This window comes from Alligator sinensis, unplaced genomic scaffold, assembly GCF_000455745.1.
Source record: "Alligator sinensis unplaced genomic scaffold, ASM45574v1 scaffold1499_1, whole genome shotgun sequence".
Lineage (NCBI taxonomy): Eukaryota > Metazoa > Chordata > Crocodylia > Alligatoridae > Alligator > Alligator sinensis.
Window position 1 is genome coordinate 199,254 of NW_005842494.1, and position 13,851 is coordinate 213,104.

The following is a 13,851-nucleotide window of genomic DNA, read 5'->3' on the forward strand; positions in this document are numbered from 1 at the left end:
TTGTGTGAAGTGATATAGCTTCAATGCAGAGCAATGGGCACATTTTAGTTCTAGCCCTTATGGAAGCCTGGTTAAAATGAAGTCATCTGGGGTGAAGCAGTTTCATGTCATGGATGTGAATCCCGAGTTCATCTGCAAGATCCCTATAGCAGTCTCAGTTAGGTGGCTATGACACTTCTAGCTCTGCCCGGCTCCCCTGACCTTAACTCACTCATGCACCCATTCCCTGTTATGTCAGTCGTCAAGGTGCGTGTTTCTAAGGACAGGTAACGTCTTCCTGGAGAAGATGGCATGGATTCAGAAGAGACCAAAGCAGAGATGTCCAGGTGCCTGGCCTCCACATGCAGCCAAATTCCAACCCTGTCAAACATGGGCAAAATTTTCAGAGGTGCCAAGCACTCACCAGCTTCCTGCTAATACTTATGGCCCTATTTTCAGAAGCTCTAAGCATTTACTGGGACGGGCTCCCTTGCAAATCTGATGACTTTTTGGTTCCCCAATGGAAGCTGAACTATTTTGAAAATTGTAACCATGGTAGGTGATGCCACTGGGCATAATGATGACAATGTACAGTTAAACACTCTTGGTGGACAGGGACCAATCCTTCCTCTGTGTTTGGAAAGGACCTAGTGAATTTTGAATGTTGTTGAAGTAAAATCACAATAGTCCTTACACTTTTGTCCTTCCCCTCCCAGCAGGACAGCGGCACCGTGGAGATCCCAGGGTCTCCTGCCGGCACAGTGGAAAGCCAAGGGACCTCAGTTCCTACGCCCACATCTTGCAGCTGGCAAAAACATATGGAGCTCATTTACTTCTGGATTTTGTAAGAGTTCATTCTTCCAAATTAGGGAAATCATTTCAATAAAGGCATATCTATTTTGAGTAGAGCAGGGTGTGGATAACTGGGAGCATATTTGCATTTCAGCTAATTTCACTTTTTTTCTTTGAATTTATTTATTCTCCTACATTTATTCTCCCTCAAAATTATGGTAATTGATGCTTGTTCTTTAGCTTGCTCATTGGGTAGCGGATGCTCAGGTTGCATGATATGCTTTTTCCCTTTTTCTCATTGCACAAGCATAATTCATAGCAGCATGGGTCTAGTGTAACTAGCCGTGATTACAGATTCCAAGTTGAGATGTTCTGCAACATTCATTTAAAATGCACTATATCAGTGATCACTTCTGCCAGGAAATTTAGCTGCTTGGAATATTCATGAAAAATGAAAACGGAGAGTTACATATATTGTCTCAGTGAATTCAATTACACATTTGAGCGTGCGTTTGTGTAGTCTCCCTGGTAAAACTCACCCAGCTGTAATTTTTCAACTCTGAAATGACCTTAAACAGTGGACTTTTGCAATTTCTCTTGTAAGAACTCCACATCGATAGACTCTAACCATTAGGACAACTTTACGAATCTTCTTTTTCTCAAGTGCTCTATTACTCATTTTTTTACTCTTTACAGCTACCTGAAAAAATGAGGGCCAAATTCTTTGCTGACTTACATCCTTACTGCAGACAGTGGTGTAAGTACAGAATTTGGGTCTTAGCTATAAAACGTATGTCTCTTGTATTAACATAAAATATATAACAACCACTGTCATTAAGATGCCACAAGAATGTAGAGACTGGAAATCTCTACAGTCCAACTGTGTAATACCCACTTCTTTCAAGCATCAATCCCCTCAAACTTTCAAGACATGTACTTAAAGTGGAATGAGCTGCCAACACATCTTAAAACAGCTACAGCAAGGCTTACAAACTTAGCTGAGAAAAATACATCGGGGAGGAAAGTTGTAGTGGCTTCTCCCAAACACATTCCACAATTCACCGCAGGACAAGGAAACTTGTGTGGTCTTGAAGGCTTGTCAGCTTTGACCTCTAAATTTGTCCCATAAATGGATCAAATTATTTACTTTGTCTGCAAGCTTGAGACATCAAACACAGCTGAAGAAAGCTCAGGGCCACATCTCCTGAAATTGCCCACTGTAAATCCAGTCCACAAACAGGTGGAGAATAATTACTTGAGGGGCTCCCCGCCACCCCATCTCTTTGAATTTATTTATGATTGATGAAACATTGCCGTATAAAGCAGCTGACTATATAGGAACAGGGATGTAGTTGGTGCCGTCGCTCTCTGCATTGTGACTCTCTCTCATTTCAGAAAATAATCAGTAAATAAATGCTCCTGCTTTCTCACTTTTACCTCAGATAACTCGTATGACTTGACTATGCTGCCATGGGCATGTCTACACGTGCATTTACGCCGACTTAAATTTACAGCACGGTAAGTTACTGAGTAGTAAGTGGGAATAGGCTGATGTCTACATGTGCAGGCATTAAAGTGCATTACCTCTGTGTGTGGACTAAAGTTAGTCCCAAGTCAGGCCACACATACAGTGTGTACTCAAGTTGGCAAAAGTCACCATATTTACTGTGCAGTATGGGCATGCACATGTAGGCATGCACCCGTATTATGTAGTAATTTTGGGTTACTGCTCAGTAAATGCATTCATGTAGACACGCCCAATGTTACCCAACCCCGTGTCCTCAATCCTCCACCGCAGGAGGAAAACAACCCGGTGGCCCTCCCAGAAGAGAAGACAAAAACGCTTCATTTGGTCATAAGCAATCTGCTCCTCTATCATTTTAAAAGCACACACTCTGAAAAATTGTAGCTTTTGCAAAAATTGTAGTGCAATCTTTGTACAGAAGCTACTGCTAAGAGCATGGTTCAAGATGTCTGGCTCAAAATTGTAACGAAGATGTGGATTACTGAACTCTCAACTTCTTTATCTACATGCCTGTGTCTTCTGTGAAGATGGGTATGCGTTGAATCCCATGACAGAGAGTGAAGAGGAAAACTAATTGCAAACTGAAGAGCAAAGGCTTGTAGATACAGCGCTGATCTTTTATGCTCCATCAAGGTATATAAACGAGTACAAAATAAGTGGAAGGAAATCATCCAAAAGCAAACATAATTGCAAAACCGGGTAGCATTATAGATAAAGATAAGTGGAGCATTTTAAATGGCCCTATGGCAGTTGTACTATAGAAGGAACTGTAGAGAAGTAACTAAAAGATAGTACAGTTATCATATTGGGCTGGGATTTCCAAAAAAATGCCTAAGAAACCTAAGCCCAGATTCTACTCCATCTAGTACGTATCTAAATGGGCCTAAATGCAATTCTATTCCACAATGTTCAGGCCCCTGAAAATCCATTTCTGCATCGACTTTTGCAACGTGCCATCATCTGACTTATAAGACTGAGTCCTAAGAAAGCAGCGAGGAGGCAGAGGACTCACCTTCCATATTATTCCATCCTACTCAGTCGCTGAAAAATTGTTAGAGTCACATTTGGGCGCCTAAGTCCTGTTCTATACCTAACACCAGGGCAAGAATCTAACAGGAGGGCCCTTAATCTCCAACTTGTCCATTTTGTCTGGAGTCCAAAGTACTTCAGAAAACTGAACAATTGATACACATGGATCACTCCACCACCACTGATATGCAGCCATTTGTGGGGCAGGATGTAACAACTGCGGTAACACTAATTAACAGTTCAGGACTGAATCCGCTGGGAGAAGCAAACAGACAGAACGCAGCTAGTGACAGTCTCCAGGACACCAGTCTCGATACGTTCACTTCTGCAATAAGTGCTGTTAGATCGTCAATGACTTCACATAGCCAAGACCTGAATTATAAACTTAATTAAAAGAGGTCTGTACAGAGGTCAGACACTGGCTTGTTACATCCAATACTTTGATTTTAAATGCTGTCCTCCACAATTGCCTATTTGCAAAGGGAAGGAAACCAACTTTTCTGTGTCATCGTCACTCCGTCCCCAGGCTCTGCATAAGATATCACTCTTCTGTTTCTCCTCTGAAGGTAAAGGCAAACATTTACCTTTACCTTTACCTCTCTTCTCTTGCTATGATCCCTGTGGCCCTAGGAGCTGGCACTAGCCAACACCTGGTTTTGCAGCGTAGCAGTGAAGAGTCTTACTCCTTCACACCATGCATTTATCCCTTTTCTGCTTTGGGAGAAGTCAGATTTAATATCAGCCAGTATCTTTGATAATCCACATGTCTTTATGAAATGTCATCATTCACTGCAGTGGAAGACACCAGTATCCATCTTCTCACCATTAAACTTCCTCCTCCGTGTGAAACGTAAGCTGGATATCTGCAATGGGGCCACTCAGCCTTTTTGTTTGTCTCCCCTTTGGAACATATGAGAACACCCAGACAGAGGTTTTAGACATCTATATTTGTGAAGCAGGCACACCTTCTTACTAAGAACAGCATGTGATTTGCAAAAATCAGCCACATGAAAATGCCTAAACATTATTCTGGGGGCCAAAGGGCCAGGCAGTGGTGGACAGCATGTGCAAACACAGTTTTCTCAAACTTCTTTAAAAAATGAGGAAAAGAAGATAATGCTATAGACCAAGTTCACCACAAGCCTAGTGCTTGTGAAAGCAGGTTAGGAACCACATTGTTTTTCTTTCTAATCTGCTCCTTAAGGTCTGGGCCTTTCTTGTGCACTGTTAATGTGGGTGGGAACTGTTGTGTGTGTTGAGGGCATGTCTCAATGGCTCAAGGTAGCACTGTGCAGAGGCACCATAGCTAGCTGTAGAAACCACATTAGCTTAACTCTGCTCTGAGAGAAAGGCAAGTGGCAGGGTGTATCAGTCCAGGTGCAGTATTGAGCCAGTATGAGGATACAGCTTTGGATGTAGGTGTGCAGAACCAGTGCATTGTGTAGGCACACCTACCCATCGCACGCCGTGGCGGTGAGCCTATTGCGGCTCTCGTGCTTTTGGTGGTGGCGGCCCATCTTTTATGAATGTCTTGAATCTGTCTGCATCAAAACTCACCCTGCTGTGAAGAAAAGGATGCATGCTTTTCATGAACATGGTTGGGGTGGGGTGTTTTGGGATTTTTTGGTTGTTTTTGTTTGTGGTTTTTGGGGGTTTTTTAATTTCGTGTCTGGGGCCAAGTCAGTTCTGAATTCTATCAGCTGAGCAGAGCTCAGTCGTTCAAATCTGTGTGGCACTACCCCCAGCAAGTCTCTTCCTTCCCAGACTTTTCAGCCTGGAGCTTCAGATACCCCCAAATCCACAGCGGGCATCCTACATGCAGGCCCAAGGCTTGGAGTTCAGATACCCCCTAGTCTTGCTTGCCTCCAGCCGAAAGGCCAAAGGAGCAAGCTAGAGGGAAAGCCCAAGAGCGATCCCCTGTTACCATGAATTGTGTAGCTGAGATTCTCCCATTGGAGGCATTTGTATGGTTACCTGGCAGGGGAGGTATCATGAGGTGGCTTTTTGGCCCAGGTGGTTTTACCTACCTGGGACAGGAGATATCCTTCTTCTCAGCCTTGAATGACTTGGTGTAGTTAGAGAGTGAAGGCCTGTCCCTCGCACTGCGGGCAGACTGACCCCTGCTCTGCATGGGCATGATTAGATCAGTTTTAAACGGCTTATAGCCATTGCATGTAGGTTAGTAAGCAAGTAACGTATGTGGGTAAGCAAGCGCTTTGCTAAGGCAGGGTGAGACTTCAGAAAATGATGATGGCTCCATGGCATTTTGCTCCAAGGTCTGCAAGGCTATGACAGAGCAAGGGTCTTTTGCTTTTTGTCTTGCTCTCAGTTCCTGCAGGCATTGTCCAAAAGCTACTCAGAAAACAGATTAAAGATGATTTCACTTGTTAATATTTCAAACAGTTGTTAACTACCCTCTCCTGAAACCCTCCAGTCTGGTCTGCAGGGGGAAGTTCTTGCGAGGCAAAGCAGTGCAAAAATTTACAGTACATCGGCTAATAGGCACTAACTTCCTGCGTGGACACGTTTAGTGAACAGGTTGTACTTTCAAAGTGGAGTAAGCTCCCTTGCAATTCCCTGAATGCCTTGGTGAATGTTTACTCTGCTTCTGAAATGAGACTGGGCACGCTGCTGGGAAATAAGCTCACTTACACCCACTCCACGTGCACCTCGCTCTGCAGATTTGCAGATTAGACACCTCCCTGAGTATTACTTAACACCACACTCAGGCCCTCTGGAAAGGGAGATCTTGGGGATAGTGGTGTGTCTGCTCACAAGCCCTCCTTGAGATCAATAGGGTTACTCCCAAACTGAACCAGAGTAAGGGGGAAGGGAATCAGGAGGACCTCCTCATTACCGCCAGGACACAGGCAGAACTGAAAGGTTTCAGGGGGGAAACAATGGAAAACTTTCCATTTTAAAAAACTTTTTCATGAAGAATGAAAAAATGTTCTCATCTGTTTGTTTTTTTTTAATTTTCTGGTTTTCACTCTCCTCTGCCTTCCCACCCTTATCCTTTGTAATTGCCATGTGAAAAAGAACAAGGATAAAAGCAGGAGAGGATGGGAAGGGAGAGAAAGGGAGCTTTTATAGATTTTTGGTTCTGTTTTCAACATAGCAAAAATATTGGGAAAGGGCAAATTTCCCTTCTGTTTCCATGAAAGTGCTGTTAAGAGGGGCTTTGTTGAAATATGTTCTGAATGAAAAGCTGTCGCTGCTCCCATTGCTGCCTTGCTCTAACAAGGGCCTGTTCATGTAAGATGCCCCTGAAAAGGGGTGGCATGTTGTAACCTGCAACTTCTGCACCATTTCATCTGGGCGTCACGGCCATATTTCAACACAGCCTTCTAGGTCTGTAAAATGATGCTGGTGACACATCATATTAGCAGTGTATTTCCTACCAATGTTTATAGGATGGCAAACCAAGACTGAGCTTAATAGCATGCCTGGAGGATGCTGAGACACTTGAAAGCTTTTGCAGTAAAGTGGAAAATTAGAAACTTTGCTGTTCCCTTCACAATATCGTTGTCTGGCTGCTCCAGGTTCCAAATGCATCCTGTGAAGCATGAAATACTAGCTAGCTGGTTCAAGACAAGTTAAAGGGTCTGGCCCCTTCTTTGCTTCCTAGATTAACAATAGGGGATGAGGTCTTTTTTGTTGCTGTACATGTAGCAACAACTAAAAATAAATGCTTCTGTGACTCAAGCCGTATGAAGACAGAGGATGGAAGTTGGACAAGAGCAATTGAAAAGCAACATACATTTGAACAAGAACAAAATGGAAAGACTGAAATTGCTTCTGCCTTGTCTGCTCCCACTAGTCTCGCTGCTTTGATAATATTGGTATAAAGCAGTACAACACTACACACTGGGTGCAGTTATACCAGTGTAGAAGTAGCTAAACAGGTAGAGCTTATTCTTGCAAGGGGAAAGAGGATAAGTCTAAAGCTAGGATAAAGTGCCTCTGTATCACTGTAACTCCACCGCAGTAGGCAGAGGTGTCCAAGATCCCTATTGCTTACCTGTACAACATCTGTATGGGGGCAGAGGTTCCAAGTCTGTTGTGCCAGCCTGCTCTGCAATGCCATGCTGCCTTCAGGGGAAAGGAGGAGATACGGGAAACCATTGCAATGACCTCAGTAACAAGCTCCGAAGGGCTATTGTGAGGGAAGGACATAAATAATAATTCGTGCAAAACAGCTGAAGACCAGTCGTAATATAACTGTCGAATGGTACCCCAGGCTGTAAAGGTGTCAGGCCTTTTCCTCTATTTTAATTGGAGATAAAACAGAATGACCCTGTTTAATTATTTAAAGATTTCTTCTTTTTCTCCGTCTGGGCAAGAGGACGATGATTGACAATTATGATAGCTCTCCAACTGCCCATTTAGAAGAGCACTGTACGTGTTTGCTATGTATTGCAACATCTATAGGACTGGGTTTGGGAACAGCAGCCACTCAATAAGAGAATGCAGTTCAAAATTCCTCCTTCTCCTGTATTTCTCTCTGGCTTTCTCGCAGTCGTACAATAACGAAGCCCCATGCAGAGCCCAACAAGTATGAGCAAACTGACGGGAAACAAACTACTTATGCATTAAGCAGCAAATGCCTACCCGTAGACCAACACTCATGAGCTGTCTTGCTAGCAATCAGACTAATAAGCAATCCTAAAATAGCAAGTCAGTAGGCACAGCTCAGATCCCATGCCACCAGCAAATTACAATAGTAAACCAGTGAATCTGACTCAAGCCAGACAGGTGAATCTGCAATGCCAAGACACTTATTCAGAGGAATATTTGCAAGAAACCCTACCAAAACAAACCAGTCCCTTTGCTCCTGAGTTTCTCCACAGCACAAACCCATTCTGCAGGCTTTGGTGTGCTGTTTGTTCATGCTTTACCTGGCAACAGGAATCCAGCAAGCACAGCCCTGCAGACAAACCAAAGTACCGTAATTAAAATGCAAACCCTGGTGCCCCTGGCCTGGAGGAATCCACATACAGAGTTCAGTTCTGAGCTGGCAATGGAAATAATTCTATATAACAGAGAAGACAAAAACCTACATTTCCTTTCCTAGTGATTTCAGCAGTAAAGAGGAAATAACTGCCTCTGCCATGATTTTTGTTTAAACAGTCCTGCAGGCTGCATCACAGAAGCTGTCTGTCTGAGAACCCACTGCACTGACCACCCTTTGCAGCTTGATGCAAACTAGGTACTGCAGTTTTAATGCCTCAAGTAGTGGCCCTGCAAGTACCATCTGGAATTGCATTCTCTGCCGTTCTTTGGAGTCCCATGCCTCTCCGCCATGCAGCTGCATTTTTTAAGAGCATCACCTGCCTTTTCCCAGGACACAACCAATGTAGCTTGCTATACACTCCCAGTCCAATAAACCAAGGAAATCCTGGGCTGAGGAATAAAAATATTCCAGAAGTCTGGTGACACTGAAGCAATGATTTCATATATGAGAGAGAGACCTTTGACTTGTAAAAACCTTTCAAATAAAATGTTAAAAGCAAAAGGTAGAAGTGCAAGAGGGAGAGAAAGCGATGGGTTGTTTTCTATACTTTATAAACACACAGAGGAGGGAAAGTGGCACATTGTGAAAAATTAGATTACTCATTACCTGCAGTATATGGAGACGATATTACTTTTCCTATTCTGCCGTTTAGAGCAACACTGACAAAGTTAGATGCCACAATAATAGGCACGTTAGAAATCTGATCACTTCCGTAGGTTAGATAGACAGACATCCCCAAGTTGTCAAGTTGTCTATAGACTGAAGGCACAATATCTTTTGTTGGGAGAGACATGAGTGAGTAATAAAGCTGCATGTCTTCCAAAATACCTAGGGCCTGATTCTGTACTTACACCAGCTGAAAATCAGAAGTCGCTCCACTGATGACAGTAGAGTTACTCTGTTGTAACCCGGGTTTGATGGGACTGGGGTCCCATAAAGACGGGGGGGGGGGGGGTGCACACTGGAGGGGGGGGGGGGGTCGCGCACACGAGGGGGGGGGGGGGGGGGGGTTCTCATTGAGGGGTGCCCAAAATGAGGTGTGTAGGAATAGGGAGACTCTTACACATCTTCCTTTTTTCATTAATTCCCATAGGTAGTTTTGAAAAGCCCTTCTCTAAATCCATAGGCAGGATCCAAAATTACAGTAAGTGTCCTGATTTCATTCCATCCAGGAAGAGCACACACCAACTGCTGAAGCTTCCTTAGCTTGACGAAGGGTTTTTGAACCCGAAAGCTTGCTTAATAACTATTCTCCAACCATTTGGGTTGGTCTAATAAAAGATATCAAATTCACCCAAGGAACCTTGTCTGCCTGTGTCCTTAGACCAACACGGCTACAACCCAAACCCCTGATTTCCTGGGGCACCTGAACTTCCATGAAGAAACAACAGCTGTACATGGCCAGAGTTGATGAAAGCAGCTTATATATTTAGGAGCAGGGCTATGACTGTTGGAGCCTAACTTTGTCTGACCCTATGTGAATGTTTTGGCCCCAGTACTGTTCACCTTTTGTATTGCAATAGCGCCTAGATGTCTCATCCCCTGCACCAGCACATAATTATGAAAAAGTCTCTGCCCCAGGAACAAATGCATACATGTTTTCAGGGGTGTAGGTTGTAGCCGTGTTGGTCTAAGGACATAGGCAGACAAGGTTCCTTGGGTGAATTTGGTTTCTTTTATTAGTTGGTCTAATAAAAGATATCAAATTCACCCAAGGAACCTTGTCTACATATTTTCAGTATATTGGGCTTTTCAACCCCCACCCCAATACACACAAGTGAAGCAGCCTCCTTGTGCAAGTGTCAGCGTGGCCGTCTACTAAAACCAACCCCTTTGAAGGGCCATTTTGAAGGCTTCCTCCAAAAGATGTCAAATTCTTGTTTCCTCCCTGCTACCAGCGAAGAAACTGGTAGCAGCAAACATGCTGTGAAGTCCTGCCCTGTGTGCAAATGTAGCAATACAGAATATTTGATTTCACAATTAAGCAAGCCAAACAAAGCCAAACCAGCTTTGCAGACAGCAGGCTAATGCTTGAACATGACAGCGCATTAGTAATCGGCTGTTGCAATCTGTGGGGCTGATCTTACCGTTCCAGAAGCAGCTAAGTCTATCCAATCTTGCTCTGTTCATGTTTAGGGCACAGAAGGCAACGCCACTGACAAGCCTGACATTATTTGCAGACAGAGTTCTCTCCCGCTCTTGTAATTAATCTGTTTGTGATTTCACGCAGGCTCGGTTTCATTTCCTACAGTGACACTTTTGTTACCTCTATCATGCACCAGCACATTCCTTTTTATAGAGAAACATTTATTTACTGTCATTTTAAGCTGGGACTTCTCTTCCTCTGCCGACCCTTGGATTTCCCAGAACGGAGGTCACATGGGAAAATGGACTCACATGCAAACTCACCCCTTTGCTGAGGCTGAGTTCGTTTTGCTGAGCTATCTCCTGACCCTAAAAAGGTGCTGAGATTTTGCTTGTTGGTGTAAATGGGGAGCAAAGGAGATCCGGCACTTTCTAGGAGTTCCCCAGTGCCAGCCAAGTTCCTGAGTTATGGACATATGATCCCACATGTGATCCATCCATGATGAAAGTGCCCACAAATTTCAGTGCTTTGCTTTTAGGGGGCTAGATGTGAGACGCCAACATCAGGCACACAAAGTTATCCGGGCAACATGGTATGGATCCACCCGTGCATAGAAAGCATGGACCTGAGCAACAAAGTGGGGTTTAAATTAGGGAGAATTCATGTGTAAGACAGGCACTCGGGAGAGAGGTGAACTCCACCTCTCAGCAAATAGCGTTTGGTACCCTGCAGCAGGGAAACATGTGAATCACTCCCTTCTCAGGAGAGAAAACAGTAGCATTAGCATGAGTAACTTGTACCATCACCATTGTTTCCTAGGGAACATGCCATTTCCCATGATGCAAGGTGCATCGTGGCATTGAGAGTGCAATCGCTGTGCGTGTGAGCACATGTGAGTTCCTGCTCCAAGGAGATTTTAACAATCCCTTTAAAACTGCAGTGCAGATAGAGGTTGACTTTATCCCCTTCAAAGAAGCCTGTGTTAGGTCATGACATGAGCTGTTCTTTTCAGAGGACGGAGGAGTAAGTCATGTCCATGGCAGGGACTTGATACTAATTGGAGATGATGGCAAAATGGTTCAGTTTAGCATGGATAGTTATCCTCATTTCCTAGACTCAGCTGACACTTTTCTGTCTGGAAAGCGGCCCGGGAATCTCAAGAAAATGAGTTTAGTGGTGAGCGGGTTTTGTACTTGGTTTGAGCGATGCTGGGAGGACCAAGAATGATCTTCTTTCTCTTAGAAGCCCAGTACTTTTGCTCCTTGTACTGACTAAAAGCAAAATGCACAGAGGGGTGTGAAAATTCAAAAGCCCAAACAATGTTTCTTGGAGCCTTCCTAGACACTAATAGCATCACTGCCCATGTGCACAGAGCAAAATGTCTCTCTGGCACTTAACGTATGCACCTAGAGAACGTGCCGTGTTCAGCAGATATAGCAACACAGGTCCTGACTCGGTTCTAATTAGATCCAAACTACCCTCCCCTCATCCCTTGGGACATTGTTTCCTGTCTGTGGTCTCTCCTTCTCCACGATCTGTTGGTTTTATGAGAAGCCTCTGTTCTGCGCCTTCATTTCCTGCACACATCAAACAGGGACAAACCTTCCCGCTCCTTGTATGTGTCCTAGCATGCTGAGCAGCAACTTTTTTCAGCTAGTTCTTGGCTGCCCATCTGCAAGTCAAAGTGCAATTGTGAGCAAGCCAAGCCCTTCCTTTTGCAGACATGAAGACACATGCTGGCTTATCTAAACAGCAAGTCCAGCCACAACCACAGACACGCCTTTGGGAACACTCCTTTCTGTACCCTTATTCAGCTGAGCATTGTCTCAACTTGTCCTGTGATGCTCTCTAGAACAAAATGCGCCTTTCAGCATGGGGCACATACATGGAAACATGATGATTCCTGTTCAAGCGTAGCGCAGGTAGAAAGGCAAGTGGCTGCCTCAACTTCAGGCCTCCTTCCATGTGCTGGATAATGTCTGCTTTGAAAAAACCTTGGAGAAGAGATGGAAATGCAATGGGGTACTGTGTCTATGCCATGTATGTGCAGGACCGTGTGCGTGTGAGACTGTCTGTCTCACGGGTAACGCCCAGATGATCTCATTTGATCTTTCATTCTTCTCTCATGACTAAGCATCATGTTGCTAGAGTTTGGGAGCGTGCAAGCAGGGAGTGGCAACTGGGAACTAGATTTTTGGATGTTGTTGAAGATTAAGGTTTACTGGTATCCCATGGGAAGGTGGCGGTTACAGTGTATTGGATCTCAGCTTATTTGGACAAGGATATTCCCCGCCTCCCCTCTGAAGTTTCCCCTTTATGATATTGGCTACTGCCTAAATTCCCCCTGGGAGGTCTCCCAACCAAATTTGAACCTGACCTTATTTACTATATTCACATTGACAATATGCCGAATGAATCACTTTGGTCAGAGGTGTGAGGGGTTTTTAATTAAATGGGTACAACAACCCCTAGGGCAGATGCAATTAGCCCAGCATAGAGGGCCATTACATCAGCAGAGATTATTTCTCCTAAATGTACCAAAATATGCTATGGCAGCAGAGGCGCTTTTACAACAGTGTAAATACATCTGCTCTGGGGGATGCAGCATTTCAGCGACATTGCTTTAAAAATGGTATAATTAAAGCAGCACAAAAACTGTGTGCTCATAAGCCCCGAAGCACATCTTTAGAGTCAAGCACAATGTCACAGTGTTTTGCTGAACTGGGACCCCAGTGTGCTGTGTGTATTAGCTGCATACAAGCCACGTGGCTATTCTTGTTGCTGCATGGCATTTTGGCTTCCATTGGTATTTTTCCCTCATCTGATGCCGTTGCCTCTGTGGGGTGCATAGGGAACATGTGCTCAGCACATACTGTCTGCATGTGTAAGTTTGACCACACCCTGAATAAAGCCTTAGCAGATCCTCTGATTGCAAAGGCTGGGCTGTGTCCTTCTGGCATCACACAAGCAAAAGACATGCAAAGGATGCTGCATGCTAATCTTCTTCCCCTTCATTATTTACTGCTGTAGCACGTGCTCCTCACGTGCTCCAGAGTAAGGAGATATCACGCTGCTGGACTTGGTCAATGATAGTTAGGAGATCAAGGTTGAAGCAAAGCTTGGGTGCAGTCAGGACCCCTCTGCCTGTTTAAAAATAGACTTCTAAGAAAATCCTCACCACATGAGACCATGTTGTACTGTCTGCCAGTTTGCAGACCTATTCTGCCTTGATATATGGGATTATTATTTGTAATCCCAGTTTGCCTGTGCTCTATTAATGATTTAGAATCAGATGTTAACTTGCATTTCCTGACAGATTATCTTGTATTTCATGTTCTAACAGAGAGGTAATTTATTTTTTGTATGTGTAAGGGACCAATATTAAATATAAATATAGATGCTGCTTCAGGGAGCCGCTCTCATTCC

At 44.2% G+C, this 13,851-nt stretch overlaps 1 long non-coding RNA gene across 1 annotated transcript in view; it reads left to right on the forward strand.

Moving 5' to 3' along the window:
• The window catches only part of LOC102384707, a 58,667-nt gene that overhangs the window by 42,771 nt on the left and 2,045 nt on the right, over positions 1-13,851 (forward strand). The window lies entirely within an intron of this gene.